Consider the following 19496-nt stretch of genomic DNA (forward strand, 5'->3'; position numbering starts at 1 on the left):
AAGTTCTCCAAATGCCCTGAAATTTAAATATGATTTTTTCTGGAATATTTGAGAATATTTGGCACTGAGAACACAACAGGAGGAGCTGGCCTGACCACGAGGGTCAGGGGTGCGCCCTACCCCCCTGGGCACGCCCCCTGCCTCGTGGGCCCACGATGGCCCTCCTCCACTTATCCTTGCACCCACACACTCCTTCTTCCTCCCACAAACATGAATATCCAGCTCAAACCCGAGTCCAAGCTCATTTTGCTGCCATTTTCGATCTCCTTGCTCAAAGCCCCTCTCACAAAACTGCTTGGGGAGATTGTTCCTTGGTATGTGACTCCTCCATTGGTCCAATTAGTTTTTTGTTCTAGTGCTTTATTCATTGCAAATTTGTGCTGGTTAGGTGACCCTGTTCTTGAGCTTGCATGTCAAATTTATATGGTCAAAAGTAGTTTTGATGCATGATATAGGCTCTAGGCACTTGTAGGAGTAGTTGCTATCAATATTATTGAGCTTTGTTCAGTTTTATTTTGAAGTTACTAAAAATTTCAGAATTTTTCAGAAAATAATGAAGAGATTTTTTAGGGGCTCATTGAGCCAAAGCTCGAAGGAAAAGGCACAGAAGCCCAAGTATAATCTGCCTCGCACCGCGAAGGTTCGGCCGTGTGAATGGCCTTCCGATGATTTCTTGAGAGCAGCCGGGATTTATGATGATTTTTATGAATTGGCTGAGAATGCAGGCCTCACCACCTTCCTCCACGACCAACGTGAACAGTATCTCTTACTCACAAATATCTTTGTGCAAAACTTTCATTTCCATTCTAGGAGCTTACCACCTACGGTGGAGTTTTATTTATATGATGAGCATAAGGAGATGTCACTTTATGACTTTTGTCGGGTTTGTTTGGTCCCTTTCGAGGGCACGACAGAGGAACCACACCGCAGCGATGTGGATGGGTTTATTGATACCATCACTGTAGGGGAAACGAGGAAGGTTTCTGATGCACGAATCACTAGCATACATTTTCCTGTTTTACGCTACTTTGCAATATTTGCTAGTCGTTGCTTAATTGGTCGCGGAAACTGTGGAAACCTTAGTGTTCCTGATATTATTATTTTGTTCCACGGTTTATTCAGTGATAACTCTGTTAGTATGGGCGGTATTATTCCTAAACGGTTAAGTCTGAACCGTACAAAGGGCCCCATCTTTGGAGGCATCTATGCTTCACGCCTAGCTGCATATTTTAACATACCTATTAGGCATTATGAGAAGGAAGAAAAATTGTTGCCTCGTGTTTATTTAGATTATAAGAGTATGGTAGCACATGATTTTATTGTTAAGAATAGGGAAGGGGAGCTTAAATACAAATTGTTCTTTGATAAACATCATCCTGAGACTATTACCCTGCCTGCTCCTTCCTTGTTTGATTTATCTATAGGCCAGTACCTTGTTCTGTTAGAGGCTATTCACGCCTATCGGAACCCTACATCAGCCATAGAGCCAGAGTCGGAACCACAAGTTGATCCTCCACGACAGTCTAATTACCATTGGGACCCGGAAATGATTGCCAACCAGTGGCAGTCAGAGTCTTCCTCTTCGCAGTACGACCCCAACTATTACTATGGATATCCGCCAGGCCAACCGTGGCCATAGACCAACTTAGGCCAAAAGCCTAAGCTTGGGGGAGTACGTATTTCTCACCGACATTACATTTATGTTCACACACTCATTGCTAGATGTCGGTGCTCATACTTTTTCATTGTATCATCCATGCTAGTTTACTTCCATTTTATGCTTTCTTCTTGTGTGTTTAATAAACCTTAAGAAAAAACAAAAAAATTAGTTGTAGCTTTTAGCTAGTTTACTTTCCATGCTTGTAGTAGTAATTAAAAAGAAAACCCAAAAAGATTTCCTGTTCTTCTTTTGCTTGTTGGGAGCTTTCCCGTGTAAATAGTTTTATTTCTTTTCTTTTCTTTGGGGGTCGATAGGAGAAGACCATAATTAAATTGTTGAAGTCGCTCTTATATGCATTATTATTGATCTAACAAAAGAGCCCATATATCCTTGTCTTCTCCTGTTTATTGAATGCTTGCAGATTCCAGCTTAGTCCAATGCACGTGCACTATTATTATTATTCACACTATTCGGTCGTGCAAGTGAAAGGCAATTATGACGATATATGATGGACTGACTGAGATGAGAAAAGCTGGTATGAACTCGACCTCTTTTGTTTTTGTAAATATGATTACTTCATTGTTCTTGATTCAGCTTATTATGAATAAACATGTTTGCAATGACAACTAGAGATCATAGTTCCTTGTGCCATGCTTGATTAGCTAGGAGCTTATAATGGTTTACCTTGCGTGCCAACATGCTATTAAAATGGTTGTGATGTGGTATGATAGGGTGGTATCCTCCTCTGAATGATTTAAGTGACTTGACTTGGCGCATGTTCACGCATGTAGTTGAAAAAAATCAACATAGCCTTTACGATATTTATGTTCATGGTGGATTATATCCTACTCATGCTTGCATTCGGTGTTGATTAATTTTAATGCATGTTCATGATTGTTGTCGCTCTCTAGCTGGTCGCTTCCCAGTCTTTTGCTAGCCTTCACCTAACTCCTAGCTCGGCGGCATACATAGGAATAGAAACGCAATGTAATATATTAGAGGTAATAGTGATCGGCGGACGGGCCCTTAACAGAGGGTTTTGAGAAGTCGCCATAATATATTAGCTTGATGCTAGATAAGTCCCAGATGGTACTTATTGTTGTCCGAAGACGCGTTTGCCCATAGTTCGGTCCAGCCGAACACCGAGCACTTTGAATTTTCTGCATTGTATAGGCAATGCAGTAGCCCCCGAGACACTGGTCGGGTGGCAACACCAGATCAGGGGATCGATACGCCCCTTTTAATATTAGTGAATGATAAGCCTGAAGCCTAGTAGCCCCGAGCCTTAATGTGGGCACAGGTGGCCGAATTAAGGATCGATATCCAGAGTAAAATCACAAATTATGTGTACGTATCCAAGTACTGTACATCATTAATGCTCGGATCCGCATTGTACAAAACTTTGTTGACCGACCATCGGCTTCAACCTCCTCGGCCAGAAACTGGGGAGTGTTTGTCCTACTTTATAAAGTCGTTATAAGGGCAAAGATTTATGGAAAACAAGGCAATCCGGCCATACAGTTTTATAAACAAAGGTACGCGGAGAGATATGAAACATCTTCCAAAGAAAATAATCCCGCTATCGGTTCCTTTCTTTGGGTTGTCATGCTGATCATGATCATGAAACCTCACCTCCAATGAATGTGGGAGGAAAATATTGAGGATTTAGTTCGGGGAAAGTTCCCCAACTCTATGGTATTAATGAACCAAAATTTTCACTTCCATCGTTACCGACCAATTATATCCTTTAAGATCGCTAGCTTTCGGCTTCACCCAGTCTGAGGTACTAACTCGGATGACCTGGTAGTAACAATCATAGAGGTGCTCCCTTTACCGCCTAGCCGAACAATCGGGAACGTAGGGGTAAGCACAGGAGCCAGGCAACCCAGCTTGGCTAAAATCTTAAGTCAAATTGATGCATATTTATGGCTTTATAACGATGATTATGGAAGGTAGCCCTCGTATATAAAATATGAATGCCAATGATATATTTATTTTGACTCCATTGCGACCGTTTATCACTTGAAAGTGGCCCATCGTCGGCTTCCACCCCCTTGTAGATGCTACGCAGGGTGTTTCCGCAATAACAAGACAACCCTTAGCCGACGTCTCGGTGCCCGAAGGCGGTTGTGTTAGCAGAAACGAGGCAATCAAATATGCGGGCTTTATAACTTTCACCTAGTCATAGGAGCTTTAAACTAGGGAAGCTAGCTATGAGCCCCCGGTTAGTGTTCGGCACCGACCGAAGTCTAGCCATTATCACTTTGGCCAATGTTATGAAAGGCCCATCATTTAACATGGGGTAATCGGTATCGATCTATAGTTTGATACCGTCATCGGATCGCTGACCAGTTTACGCCCATTGTGATAGTCAGTTTTCGGCTTTCTCCACTGAGGTGCTTAACCATTCGAGCTGGAAGCACAATCGTAGTGGTTCTCCCTTTGCACACCTAGCCGAACAAAGAGGAACGTAGGAGGCAAGCACAGGAGCCGGGCAACCCAACTATTGACCAAAGACACAATTCGAAACCAATGCATATATAGCAATATCCAAGAATTTTTGTGCCGAATCTCTAAAGGTGTCCAGCTCTGCACTACGTGACTTATGCTGGAAACAAACAAATAGTTTAAAAGTGCCATAGGCTTGAAAAACCCAAAAAATTCAGTAAAAACTTTACGCCCGAACTAAATCAAGTCATTTGGTGCCAATCCGAAAATTGGTCTTACTTTTGTGCTTCTGTCGTGCATTAATATGACACATCCGATCTCAAGACTTCAAGCGGGTCATCCTACGGCTGCAACCTCCTATCCCGAAGGCGAAGTACTGCTCGTTAGACCAGTTTAGCAAACGAAAGTCGAGCGATCACTAGAGAGAAAATGGGCTATCCGGCTATTGACCACACACTCGCGTCAAAAAATGAGTGATAGAAAAAGATTTTGCAACGACTAGGAAGAAAACACATTTACTATAAAACGGCTCATATAAATTTAAGAGCCCCCAGTAAACTTGGGTAAAAGAATTTTATGTATAATGATTGTATGTACCGAAGTACTTATATCATATATGTGTTCACCCGAACTTTTAAATGCGTCTTAACCGACCATCGACTTCTCCCTCTTCGGTCAAGGGCCGAAAAGTGTTATGTACTCCACCTGTCGAGAATATCGACGGTGCTTACGATAACTAGGCAATCAGGCCATAAGGCTGTAACAGACAAAGCGCCCTCAGGGAACTTATGCTATATTACTGACGAAGTGTAAGAAGCATCTTCGAAGAAAATAGTACCCCCATCGATACCTTTCTTCGGTTGTTCATTGTTACTATGATACTTGTGCCATAGATTTTTGTACTCATGAGTTCCGTTGTGTGCCGACCATGATTGAAAACAATAAGAGCGCTAGCTTTCGGCTTCACCCAGTCTGAGATCCGAGCTCGGATGACCCGATCGTGACAATCGCAGAGGTGCTCCCTTTACTCCCTAGCCAAACAATCGGGAACGTAGGGGTAAACACAGGAGCAAGGCAACCCAGCTTGCGGAACACTTAAGTCAACATGGTGCATATTGTGGCGTAATACACGAATAAGGAACGAAGCCATACAAGTATAATTATATGCAAGAGGAAAGGCTTCATAAAGGAAGACCCCAAGTAAACAGGGCATTTGAATTTGTGTGTCACAAACAAAGTTTTGACAAGGAGGTTTTTCACAAAAAAATTTTTGCCAAAAAAGTATAATGCTTGGTCGAACCGAACAAAATTGAAAACTAAAAGTTTTTGAGCATGAAAGCAACTTAGCTGGTTAATGTGCTCGGTATTGATGACGTGGTCCGAGCTTACGGCGGGATGAGCTCCCAGCCCCCAAGCCGGTCCCGAGGTGGTAGAGCAAAGAGCTCGACACTCCGAAGTGGCGACATAGCACGGCCGATGCAGGCCGGCAATGTGATGCCGAAGTACCCGGCGTGGGTTAATGAAGTGATGACGAAGCCTCCGGTCTAGCCGAGGTGACGTGGTATGTCGATTCGCCAAGGTGACAGCGTTGCCCAATCCGGATCATTTACTTGGGCGCAGAAGATAGTGCAAGCCGGAGATAATAGTAATAATAATAATATTTTTTAAAAAGGATGCATGATTAATAATTTATGCAAAGTGAGTAATGAAATAAATATGGCATGTTGTCGAACACTCGATGAGGTAGCGCTCCCTCAGCGATGCCGAAGTCCCGAGGCAACCGAACATGTCAGTATGGCAATTCGACTAACAAGGTGATCACACGAGCCGATTTAGGCCGATTGGGACGATGACATCGGCTTGCCAAAGTGACTGTGTGACGCAGTCGAAGTCGATTAGAGAAACTCCAATGGGGCGACCCATTTCGTCCGCGGCCATCCGTTTGGGTCAACGCGGACAAAAAAGCCGGCCCAACGCGCCGACCCAAACGGACGCGCGTCCGCTTTCGTCCGCCTGCCGACCCATTCCCGGCCCATTTTTTGCCTGATTTGCGTCAGCGCGGACACAAGACGGACGCGCACGCGCTCGCCCTATTTCCTCACCGGGCCCGCTGGTCGGTGGCACATTGGATTCACAGCCTCGCCCGCCTGCTACGTCGCCGAGGCCGCCGGCCATTTTTTCAGATAAAGATGGATACATTGATAGTTCTAGCATACACAGATAAAAGAAAAGATCACTACTCGTCGCTTTCTGACTCCGACTCAGTAATGTCCTCCTCCGATGTCTTAATGTAGGCGTCAGCATGCTGTTAGTCTTCAAAGTCCCAACCCAACGTTTCTCGTAGCTTCAGTTTCAATTGAGTTGCCTACTTCCGCGAACGCTTGTCCTCCCGATAGGCGGCTCGCTCCCTCCTCCTCGCGTCCCTCTCCAACCTCCTTTGCTTGTAGAACTGGCGCTCGTCGACGATGTCCTACGGGAAGCCTCCGCGGCACACCATCAAGGATTCCACGTCCTTCTCCACGATGGCGAGGCGACGTTGCCGCCTCCGGATGACACGACGATCCTCGTCGGTGAAAAGCCGCGGGAGAGGCGCCAGATCCTGTGCCCGCTGGCTCAACACGTTGGGAAAATTCATATCCCGACGAGGCCTCAGGAGGCGCCACGCCGCCACGTCGTGCACGCGGGCCGCCTCCTTTGTGGTGTCGAAGGTGCCGAGGATGAGACGTTTCTCGCAAAACCAGATCTCGGAGGAGAAGGCGCCGGAGCGGCACTCGCGAACTCCGCGAAAATCTGAAGCGCCCAGGCGGCGGATCGACATGGTGGCGCAGAGGCAGTGAGAGTGGGTGGCGGACAGAGTGTGGAGGGAGCACCTTCTTTCTAACGAGCGCCGGTCGCGGCGCGTGCGTGAACCTTTCCCGCGCGCTGGAGCGCCAAAACCAGCGCGCGCTAGGCCGCTTTCCCCCGCGCGCGCGAACCTTGCCTGTGGGCTGGAGCACCAAAACCAGGGCGACGACATGATCTAAAACGCGAGCGGTCATGAAATGGGTCGACCCGTCGGGCGTACTGCCGACCCAAAATTAAAAGAGGGCGGATGGCGGGCGGGCGGCTGATACCTCTTGAGCTTGCGTTGGATTTCCCCGAAGAGGAAGGGATGATGCAGCAGAGTAGCGTAAGTATTTCCCTCAGTTTTTGAGAACCAAGGTATCAATCTAGTAGGAGGCCACGCTCAAGTCCCTCGTACCTGCACAAAACGATAGCTACTCGCAACCAACGCGATTAGGGGTTGTCAATCCCTTCATGGTCACTTACGAGAGTGAGATCTGATAGATATAATATTTTTGGTATTTTTGGTATAGAGATGCAAAGTGAAAAGTAAAAGGAAAAGTAAGAAAGCAAAGCAAGATTAAAGTGATGGAGATTGATATGATGAGAATAGACTCGGGGGCCATAGGTTTCACTAGTGGCTTCTCTCAAGAGCATAAGTATTCTACGGTGGGTGAACAAATTACTGTTGAGCAATTGACAGAATTGAGCACAGTTATGAGAATATCTAGGCATGATCATGTATATAGGCATCACGTCCGTGACAAGTAGACCGAAACGATTCTGCATCTACTATTATTACTCCACTCATCGACCGCTATCCAGCATGCATCTAGAGTATTAAGTTAAAAATAGAGTAACACTTTAAGCAAGATGACATGATGTAGAGAGATAAATTCATCCAATATGAAATAAACCCCATCTTGTTATCCTCGATGGCAACGATACAATACGTGCCTTGCTGCCCCTTCTGTCACTGGGAAAGGACACCGCAAGATCGAACCCAAAGCTAAGCACTTCTCCCATGGCAAGAACTACCAATCTAGTTGGCCAAACCAAACGGATAATTCGAAGAGACTTGCAAAGATAACCAATCATACATAAAAGAATTCAGAGAAGATTCAAATATTATTCATAGATAGACTTGATCATAAACCCACAATTCATCAGTCTCAACAAACACACCGCAAAAAGAAGAAGATTACATCGAATAGATCTCCACGAGAGAGGGGGAGAACTTTGTATTGAGATCCAAAGAGAGAGAAGAAGCCATCTAGCTAATAACTATGGACCCGAAGGTCTGAGGTAAACTACTCACACTTCATCGGAGAGGCTATGGTGATGTAGAAGCCCTCCGTGATGACGGCTCTCTCCGGCGGAGCTCCGGAACAGGCCCCAAGATGGGATCTCGTGGATACAGAAAGTTGCGGTGGTGGAATTAGGTTTATGGCTCCTGTTCCGATTGTTTGGGGGTATGTAGGTATATATAGGAGGAAGGAGTATGTCGGTGGAGCACCGAGGGGCCCACGAGGCAGGGGGCGCGCCCCCCACCCTCGTGATCGCCTCTTTGACTCCTTAGAGTAGGGTTCAAGTCTCCTGGATCATGTTCGGTGAGAAAATCACGTTCCCGAAGGTTTTATTCCATTTGGACTCCGTTTGATATTTTCTTTCTCCGAAATACTGAAATAGGCAAAAAACAGCAATTCTGGGCTGGGCCTCCGGTTAATAGATTAGTCCCAAAAATAATATAAAAGTGGAAAATAAAGCCCAATATAGTCCAAAACAGTAGATAATATAGCATGGAGCAATCAAAAATTATAGATACGTTGGAGACGTATCAGGCATCCCCAAGCTTAATTCCTGCTCGTCCTCGAGTAGGTAAATGATAAAAAGAGAATTTTTGATGTGGAATGCTACTTGGTATAATTTCAATGCAAATCTTCTTAATTGTGATATGAATATTCAGATTCGAAAGATTCAAGACAAAAGTTTATATTGACATAAAAAATAATAAAACTTCAAGCATACTAACAAAGCAATTATGTCTTCTCAAAATATCATGGCCAAAGAAAGTTATCCCTACAAAATCATATAGTCTGGCTATGCTCTATCTTCACCACACAAAGTATTTAAATCATGCACAACCCCGATGACAAGCCAAGCAATTGTTTCATAACTTTTTCAAAACTTTTTCAATCTTCACGCAATACATGAGCGTGAGCCATGGATATAGCACTATAGGTGGAATAGAATGGTGGTTGTGGAGAAGACAAAAAGGAGAAGATAGTCTCACATCAACTAGGCGTATCAACGGGCTATGGAGATGCCCATTAATAGATATCAATGTGAGTGAGTAGGGATTGCCATGCAACGGATGCACTAGAGCTATAAGTATATGAAAGCTCAAAAAGAAACTAAGTGGGTGTGCATCCAACTTGCTTGCTCATGAAGACCTAGGTCAATTTGAGGAAGCCCATCATTGGAATATACAAGCCAAGTTCTATAATGAAAGATTCCCACTAGTATATGAAAGTGATAACATGAGAGACTCTCTACTATGAAGATCATGGTGCTACTTTGAAGCACAAGTGTGGTAAAAGGATAGTAACATTGTCCCTTCTCTTTTTTTTCTCTCATTTTTTTATTTGGGCCTTTTCTCTCTTTTTTATGGCCTCTTTTCTTTCTCTTTTTATTTGGGCTTCTTTGGCCTCTTTTATTTATTTTTCGTCCGGAGTCTCATCCCGACTTATGGGGGAATCATAGTCTCCATCATTCTTTCCTCACTTGGGACAATGCTCTAAAAATAATGATCATCACACTTTTATTTTTCTTACAACTCAACAATTACAACTCGATACTTAGAACAAAATATGACTCTATATGAATGCCTCCGGTGGTGTACCGGGATATGCAATATGGCAATGATGAATGTGTCATGATAAACAGAACGGTGGAAAGTTGCATGGCAATATATCTCAGAATGGCTATGGAAATGCCATAATAGGTAGGTATGGTGGCTGTTTTGAGGAAGGTATATGGTGGGTGTATGATACCGGCGAAAGGTGCGCGGTATTAGAGAGGCTAGCAAAGGTGGAAGGGTGAGAGTGCGTATAATCCATGGACTCAACATTAGTCATAAAGAACTCATATACTTATTACAAAAATCTAGAAGTTATCAAAGCAAAGTATTACGCGCATGCTCCTAGGGGAATAGATTGGTAGGAAAAGACCATCGCTCGTCCCCGACCACCACTCATAAGGAAGACAATCAATAAATAAATTATGCTCCGACTTCATCACATAACGGTTCACCATACGTGCATGCTACGGGAATCACAAACTTTAACACAAGTATTCTTTAAATTCACAACTACTAAACTAGCATGACTCTAATATTATCACCTCCATATCTCAAAAAAATTATCATGCTTCAATCTTTTCTTAGTATTCAACACACTCAAAAGAAAGTTTCACAAATCTTGAATACCGAGCATATTATTATTAAGCAAATTACCATGCTATTAAGAGACTCTCAAAATAATTTAAGTGAAGCATGAGAAATCAATAGTTTCTTTAAAAAAAATCCACCACTGTGCTCTAAAAGATCTAAGTGAAGCACATAGAGCAAAATTATAATGCTCAAAAGATATAAGTGAAGCACATAGAGCAAAACTACTTAGCTCAAAAAGATATAAGTGAAGCACATAGAGCATAACTACATAGCTCAAAAGATATAAGTGAAGCACATAGAGTATTCTATCAAATTTTAATTCATGTATGGCTCTCTCAAAAGGTGTGTACAGCAAGGATGATTGTGGCATACTAAAACACAAAGACAAAAATAATACAAGACGCTCCAAGCAAAACACATATCATGTTGGTGAATAAAAATATAGCTCCAAGTAAATTACCGATGGAAGTGGACGAAAGAGGGGATGCCTTCCGGGGCATCCCCAAGCTTTGACTTTTTGATGTCCTTGGATTATCTTGGGGGTGCCATGGGCATCCCCAATCTTAGGCTCTTGCCACTCCTTGTTCCATAATCCATCAAAAGAATTCACCCAAAACTTGAAAACTTCACAACACAAAACTCAATAGAAATCTCATGAGCCCCGTTAGAAAAAGAAAACAAAAGACCACTTCAAGGTACTGTAATGAACTCATTCTTTATTTATATTGGTGTTAAACCTACTATATTCCAACTTCTCTATGGATTATAAACTATTTTACTAGCCATAGATTCATCAAAATAAGCAAACAACACACGAAAAACAGAATCTGTCAAAAACAGAACAGTCTATAGTAATCTGTAACTAACCCAAACTTCTGGAACCCCAAAAATTCTAAAATAAATTTCTGGACGTGAGGAATTTATCTATTAATCATCTGCAAAAATAATTAACTAAATATAACTTTCCAAATAAAAATGACAGCAGTTCTCGTGAGCGCTAAAGTTTCTGTTTTTTACAGCAAGTTCAACAAGACTTTCCCCAAGTCTTCCCAATGGTTCTACTTGGCTCAAACACTAATTAAACACAAAAAACACAACCAAAACAGAGGCTAAATAATTTATTTATTAAATAACAGCAAGGATAAATATTGGGTTGTCTCCCAACAAGCGCTTTTCTTTAAAGCCTTATAGCTAGGCATAATATTTCAATGATGCTCACATGAAAGACAAGGATTGAAGCACAAAGAGAGCATCATAAAACATGTGACAAACACATCTAAGTCTAAAATACTTCCTATGCGTAGGAATCTTATAGGCAAACAACTTATCAAGGCAAGCAACAACTAGCATATGCAAGGAAGCGTAAACAAACAATAGCAATCTCAACATAACAAGAGGTAATTTAGTAACATGAAAATTTCTACCACCATATTTTCCTCTCTCATAATAATTGTATGTGGGATCATAAGAAAATTCAACAAAATAGCTATCACATAAAATATTTTCAACACGATCCACATACATGTAAAGTTGACACTCTTTCAAAATAGTGGGATTAACATTAACTAAAGTCATGACTTCTCCAAACCCACTTTTATCAAAAATTTCATAAGATTGGACGTTCTCCAAATATGTGGGATCTAAAGTTGACATTCTTCCAAATCCACTTTCAATAATATTGCAAACACTATTATCAATCTCATATTCATCATGGGGCTTAAATAAGTTTTCAAGATCATAAGAAGAATCACCCCAATCATGATCATTGCAACAAGTAGAGGACATAGCAAAACTAGCATCCCCCAGCTTAGCGTTTTGCATATTATTAGCACAATTGACATTAATAGAATTTATAATAGAATCATTGCAATCATGCTTTCTATTCAAATATCTATCGTGAATCACTTTATGAGGTAAATCATCACACTTTTTAGATTCACGAATTTCAAGCAAAACTTCATAAAGATAATCTAGTGCACAAAACTCACTAGCAATTGGTTTATCATAATTGGACCTCTTAAAAATATTAGCAAGTGGATGAGGATCCATAGATCTTAGGTTCTCTGTTTAGTAATAAATAAACAACTATTCTAACCATACGAGCAAACAAGAAGCAAGCGGGCAAAAAGAGGGAAATAGAGAAAGAGAGGGAGGAGGAGAAGGAGATTGGGAAAGAGAGGGTGAATAAAACGGCAAGGGTGAATTGGGGGGAGAGGAAAACAAGAGGCAAATGGCAACTAATGTAATGCGAGAGATAGGGATTGTGATGGGTACTTGGTATGTTGACTTTTTGCATAAACTTTCCGGCAACGGCGCCAGAAATTCTTCTTGCTACCTCTTGAGCTTGCGTTGGATTTCCCCAAAGAGGAAGGGATGATGCAGCAGAGTAGCGTAAGTATTTCCCTTAGTTTTGAGAATCAAGGTATCAATCCAGTAGGAGGCCACGCTCAAGTCCCTCGTACCTGCACAAAACGATAGCTACTCGCAACCAACGCGATTAGGGGTTGGCAATCCCTTCACGGTCACTTACGAGAGTGAGATCTGATAGATATAATATTTTTGGTATTTTTGGTATAGAGATGCAAAGTGAAAAGTAAAAGGCAAAGTAAAAAAGCAAAGCAAGATTAAAGTGATGGAGATTGGTATGATGAGAATACACCCGGGGGCCATAGGTTTCACTAGTGTCTTCTCTCAAGAGCATAAGTATTCTACGGTGGGTGAACAAATTACTATTGAGCAATTGACAGAATTGAGCATAGTTATGAGAATATCTGGGCATGATCATGTATATAGGCATCACATCCGTGACAAGTAGACCGAAACGATTCTGCATCTACTACTATTACTCCACTCATCGACCGCTATCTAGCATGCATCTAGAGTATTAAGTTAAAAACAGAGTAACGCTTTAAGCAAGATAACATGATGTAGAGAGATAAATTCATGCAATATGAAATAAACCCCATCTTGTTATCCTCGATGGCAACGATACAATATGTGCATTGCTGCCCCTTCTGTCACTGGGAAAGGATACCGCAAGATCGAACCCAAAGCTAAGCACTTCTCCCATGGCAAGAACTACCAATCTAGTTGGCCAAACCAAACGGATAATTCGAAGAGACTTGCAAAGATAACCAATCATACATAAAAGAATTCAAAGAAGATTCAAATATTATTCATAGGTAGACTTGATCATAAACCCACACACTACTAGAAAACATGCTATAGATAATATAGACACTAATGGTGCATTATACATACGGTGCGCCACTACTATATAGTAATGGCGCACCTATACATAGTGCGCCTTTAGTATCTAAAATAGTAATGGCGCACCTAGTAAAAAGTGCGCCACTACTATGTTTGACCAAGCTTTGACCCACTTCTAAACATAGTAATGGCGCACTTTTCCCCTGATGCGCCATTGCTATTTTTGATACTAATGGCGCACTTTTCCATGCGGTGCGCCATTGTGGTTTTGTAGGCAAGTGCCGCAGCCCGACCGCCCACCATCTCTCTCCTCTCTCTCTCGCATGGAACCCTATCCTCTTCTCCCTCACCCCACGCACACACGTCTCTCGGCCTCGCCCCGGCCTCGATCCATGCCGCCTCCCAGTGCTCCCTCCTCTTCCTGCGCGGCGGCCCTTGCCCTCCTCTCTCTTCGGTCTCCTTCGCGCCTCCTCGCAGCAGTCGCAGCCAAGGAGCCCGAGCTCGGCGGCGACGGATCGGAAGGCAGCGTCGGCGCTGGATCTGGGAGTGGTGGAGCCGCCGCCGTCTCCACTCGCCGGGAACCGGCCAGATCCGCCCCACGAGCTTCACAGGTGCCACCCCCTCCGCCACCAGCCACGGGGACATCCTCGAGGCCGTCGTCATCACCGACCGCGCCACCGGGAGGTCCAAGGGATACGGATTCGTGAGCACGCTTCCTTCCTCCTCCTCTGTTTCTTCTTTCCTGCTGTGTGTTCTTCTGGGGTGGCGATCATGGGGAGGGTTTGATTTTCAAGCTAGAGTTTTGTGATATTTTGGCCAGAGGTTTGTGGGGATCAGGGGTCTGGGGTTCAATTGGGGTGGTTTGTGACCTCCAACGGCGGTGATCGGCTTGCAAGGCTTGTGAATTTAGGAGTTTTGCGGTGCTAATAATAGAGCAAGCTCGCGGAGCTGATTGCTTTGGGGCGGTAACAGGGAAATTTTTCATGAGGCCTAGGGCGTCGTCCATGTAAAAACATTTTTTTGCTGCTTGGGAATTTTTAGGCCTCTAAATTGGACTAAAATTTAGGTGTTTCATCACGAATTGCAGAACTATTTGAAGTGAATGCGGAAGCAATTTCGTTTTGGGGAAGGAAAATTGGGGTAATGTGTTTCAACGATGTTAATTTGTCTTAATTTTGTGCGGACATGCGAACAGGTGACCTTCCGCGATCTAGATTCGGCGAGGATGGCCTGCATGGATCCCTATCCAGTAATTGACGGGCGGCGTGCCAACTGTAATCTTGCCATCCTGTGGTGACCTGGACCAGCTGTGCCTTTTGGTCAGTCTCTGACCTGGTTTTCTATTGCCCCAATTACAACTTTTTGAACTGCCAAATGTCTGTTGAGTTCTTTCCTGCAACTTAATATTTTGCCCAGCTGGTTTAATTTAAAGTCAATGCCTGTTTCCAGTGTATTAGAGTTGCCATAATCATCCCATTTTCTATCATTTCAGAGTCTCCAGGATATACAGGTATATGATGTAATACTTTGCTCCCTGTCAATGAATACGCTTAGAGTTTCTCGAGCATTTTTTGGGATCGTCAATTTGTTTAGCCATGTCATATAGATATTGTTATGATTGGTTAATATCCAACTGTGGTAGGTAGACGATAGAAATAAAATGCATTACTGATCTAAATGGGGTTCAGCAGTTCATAGTTACACTCATTGAGATGTAATATAACTTAATATCAGTTTAATGTGTATGACTGTAACTTGCGGCGGAGGAGCAGAGGCGGCAGGCCGCGCGCAGGGCGGCTGCTCCGGCCAGCCCCTTCGACTTCTCCACCATGATGAACTTGCTGAATGTAACCAAGAGCTTATACTGAATTATCTGAATGAAGCGTTTACAGTTTCATACTCTGTTTTGTTCTGTTCATTTTCATATGCGAGTTCTTGGAGGACTTACATATACTACAGGTTTGAATCGGTTGTTAATTTGGTTGGGTTTCACTGAAGATATTCGCGTCCATTTTTAACATATTCGAACTTGCTCAATGTAACCAAGCTCTACTGAAGCATTTTACAGTTTCTGCAAACCTAGAAATACTCTGCTCTGTTCTCTCCATTGTCAAAGTTGAGTTCTTGGGAAGATTTATTTATACAAGCTCGAATTTCCTGTGAATTTGTTTCGATTTCATGGGAATTTGTGTGACAATTAACTTGAATCGTGGATTTTGTTGTGGCGTGGGCGCAGGACCCGAGCATCAAGGAGATGGCGGAGCAGATCGCCAAGGACCCGTCCTTCGGCGAGATGCCCCGTAAATCTACTGTATGATCAATCAAAACACGTTTTGTCCAAAGTCCAAACTTAATGGTAAACAAGAGGCTAATCTTGCTATTTTTGTTTGTTATGCGGTTTGCACTTTCTGTTTCCTTGAACAGTTTATAGTTAATCTAATTTACATTTTTTATGTTAACTTTAGCAATTAATTTACCTCAAACAAGGTAATTTTTTATGTTAAGAAATTAGAATGTTTGTGACCGACTGTTTAATAAGATGCTCTTTTCACAAGGTGTGATATTGTGGCATATTTACCCTGGAGCTAGCATATATATGGAGCTGACTTTGTTCCTGGAGGTGAGCATATATTGTTGATCTTCTCATGTCAATTGCAGCAGTTCCTTGATTCACAATTTATATAGTGTGGTATAGTGGTTATATTTGGAGGTTTATCCCTGTGAAATAATCACCGCAAGGTGAGTACTTTCTGCAGCTAATGTGTTATGCATAAGCTCAGTGTGTTTGGTCAATTAGCTACTGCTCAATTATAATTGGTGACCTTCCATTGATGATAGGTTTAGAAATTATGCATTGAGTAACTAGGACCTGACCTGGAGTACTTGGTTAATTCAGTGATCTTTTAACAAAATTTTAACTGAATTATTTTGGGCAATGGAGTACTGAATTTTAACTGAGTAACTTGCACTTGCATATGCACTAGACCACTTGTAAATTCTTTGGCTCCTCTTTAATCTGGTGCAATTACTTAACTGACGGTAATAGCCCTGACACTTGTAAGTAACCATATCATTCAAACATCCAATTAAATCTATTCTACTCCATTTCCTGAGATGAAATTGTGATGATGGGAGTGACATTAAACAGCTTGAACATATAATTGTGCATGTACTCCATTGTTATATACTGATCCATCTTGTCTTTGCCCCTTGTTAACATTCAAATTGTTAATTGCATTCAAAGTGTTAATTGCAGGAGCAGACACAGAGGAGGAATCTGCTACCTCAAAGCAGTTGATCGACGCCGGGAGGGTGGGTATGTGATGTCGGAGGCTGCCGGGAGGGTGGTGACGAGCTACCGAAGAGATGAGTTCTGGCTCTCCTCGATGCCAGGACGAGGCGCTGCTGCCGATCGGACGTGGACTTGATTGATTTTGATTTGAAATATGATGGGTTGTAATGTAAAATGCACTTCAGTTCAAAATTTCCTCCCCTTGCGAGAGGTATTCTTGGACGGAGGGAGTAGAAGATTAGTTATAGGATTTTGTTTTATTTCTGTGCAATTTTCTTTTTATTGGATACTTGTAAAGACATGGTAATATTCTTGCTATAATAAAAATTATGGTTCTATTTCATTTTTTGTTTTTAAATTATTTTTCCTTATAGGTTGTTTTTTGTAAATTTGTATTTTTTTTGTTTTTCAAATATACTATTAGTGGTGTATTTCAGCCTTTATTGGTGGCGCACCTAGCTTTTTAGCTAGTGGCGCACCTCTAAGGTTACTAGTGGCGCACTTGGCTTTATTACTAGTGGGGCACCTAAGGGTTAGTAATGGCGCACTATTAGGTGCGCCATTACTGACAGTAATGGCGCACCTAATAGTGCGCCATTACTAAAACTTACTAATGGCGTGCTAGTAATGGCGCACCTAATGTGCGCCATTAGTAGCCAAAATAGGTGCGCCATTAATAACCTGTTTTTCAGTAGTGACAATTCATCGGTCTCAACAAACACACCGCAAAAAGAAGAAGATTACATCGAATAGATCTCCACGAGAGAGGGGGAGAACTTTGTATTGAGATCCAAAGAGAGAGAAGAAGTCATCTAGCTAATAACTATGGACCCGAAGGTCTGAGGTAAACTACTCACACTTCATCGGAGAGGCTATGGTGATGTAGAAGCCCTCCTTGATGACGGCTCTCTCCGGCGGAGCTCCGGAACAGGCCCCAAGATGGGGTCTCGTGGATACAGAAAGTTGCGGCGGTGGAATTAGGTTTATGGCTCCTGTTCTGATCGTTTGGGGGTACGTAGGTATATATAGGAGGAAGGAGTATGTCGGTGGAGCACCGAGGGGCCCACGAGGCAGGGGCGCGCCCCCCACCCTCGTGACCGCCTCTTTGACTCCTTGGAGTAGGGTCCAAGTCTCCTGGATCACGTTCGGTGAGAAAATCACGTTCCCGAAGGTTTTATTCCGTTTGGACTCCGTTTGATATTCTGTTTCTCCGAAATATTGAAATAGGCAAAAAAACAATAATTCTGGGTTGGGCCTCCGGTTAATAGGTTAGTCCCAAAAATAATATAAAAGTGGAAAATAAAGCCCAATATAGTCCAAAACAGTAGATAATATAGCATGGAGCAATCAAAAAATATAGATACGTTGGAGACGTATCAGCGGCCGACCCAAACGGACAAAAAGCGGACAAAAACGCCGTCCGTTTGGGTCGGCCCGTTGGAGTTGCTCTTACCTACACATGTAAAATAGTGTAGTCCAACAATAATAATATAAATATATAAAAATCCTCGCGTAATTAATTTACGCAAAATAGTTTATCCAAGATATGTGGCCTGGCGCCGAAATCATTGTCGATGCAGGGCGTCGGCGTGATGCGGTAAAGGCATGGCAAAGCCGAACGACCACGCGACCGTCGTTAATGCGGCCACCATTTGATAGACCTGTGTACAGATGATGGAACAAACCAGAGTAATAATTCCTCGGAAAAATAAACCTAAACAAGCAAAAATTACTAGGATTAATAGCACCTGGTTTATTTGTTATAGCCATCCGAAGAAAGGTGACTCCCAAAATTGGGACTCGATCCGCACACCCATTGCCTGATGGGCGATAAAGCGACGGCATGGCGACGCTGGCAAAGCTTGACTCGCCGAGACAAAGCCCCCGGTCCAGCTAACGTGACGAAGCTAGTCGGCTGGTGACGCCGGAGTCACTGGAGTAGGTTTGATGAAGATATGGTGAAGCCCCCGGTCCAGCCGAGGTGACAGAGCAGGTCGGTAAGGAGACGTTGTAGCTGCCATGTCAGCAGAGGTGTTGAAGCAGTTCGGCGTGATGGACATCGACTTGAAGAAGCAACAGTGCGGCCATGCCGACGCAGGTCGTAACTTATGATGCGGTCAATGTCGGCTTGATGAAGTGATCATGCGGCAATACCGGTGTGCCCGCTCTGTGTGATCCGTAGGGTGGCGATGTTGGCGATTATTTATCCTTTGCGATTCCGAATTCTTTGTTCGGCTCGCCGAGATGATGATCCGAAGAAGTTGAGCTCGGCTCAACAAAGCGACGACATGTCTAGTGCAGGTTGGCAACCGTGAAGTAATATTGCCGGACTGATTTGACACCAGCATGACGGTGAAGATTACCTCCGAAAAGGAGTAAAATTCGTGAGCATGTGTTCGGAAACAAAACACAATACCCTAGAAAGAGATTCTTCCAAAAAGATTGTCCAATATCTCGTTCATGAAGAGAGATGATCTCAGGTCGATTCGTATTCGCGTAGAAAACAGATCCGAAAAGTGATGCACTAATCGGAAGGTTTCTGAAGTTTGAACGGTCGGATCGAGCTGAAATTTTGAGAGGTGGTAGATATGGAAATTCCGCAGCAGATGAAC

The 19496-nt window shown here is 43.1% G+C and overlaps 1 long non-coding RNA gene across 1 annotated transcript; it reads left to right on the top strand.

Annotated features, from left to right (window-relative positions):
- Positions 1 to 15870: 15870 nt before the first annotated feature.
- Positions 15871 to 17036, top strand: LOC125553572. Its single transcript, XR_007304118.1, has 3 exons — positions 15871 to 15948; positions 16148 to 16212; positions 16849 to 17036. It is a non-coding gene; the product is annotated as an uncharacterized LOC125553572 (long non-coding RNA).
- Positions 17037 to 19496: the final 2460 nt, after the last annotated feature.

This window comes from Triticum urartu, chromosome 4 (assembly GCF_003073215.2).
Source record: "Triticum urartu cultivar G1812 chromosome 4, Tu2.1, whole genome shotgun sequence".
NCBI lineage: Eukaryota > Viridiplantae > Streptophyta > Magnoliopsida > Poales > Poaceae > Triticum > Triticum urartu.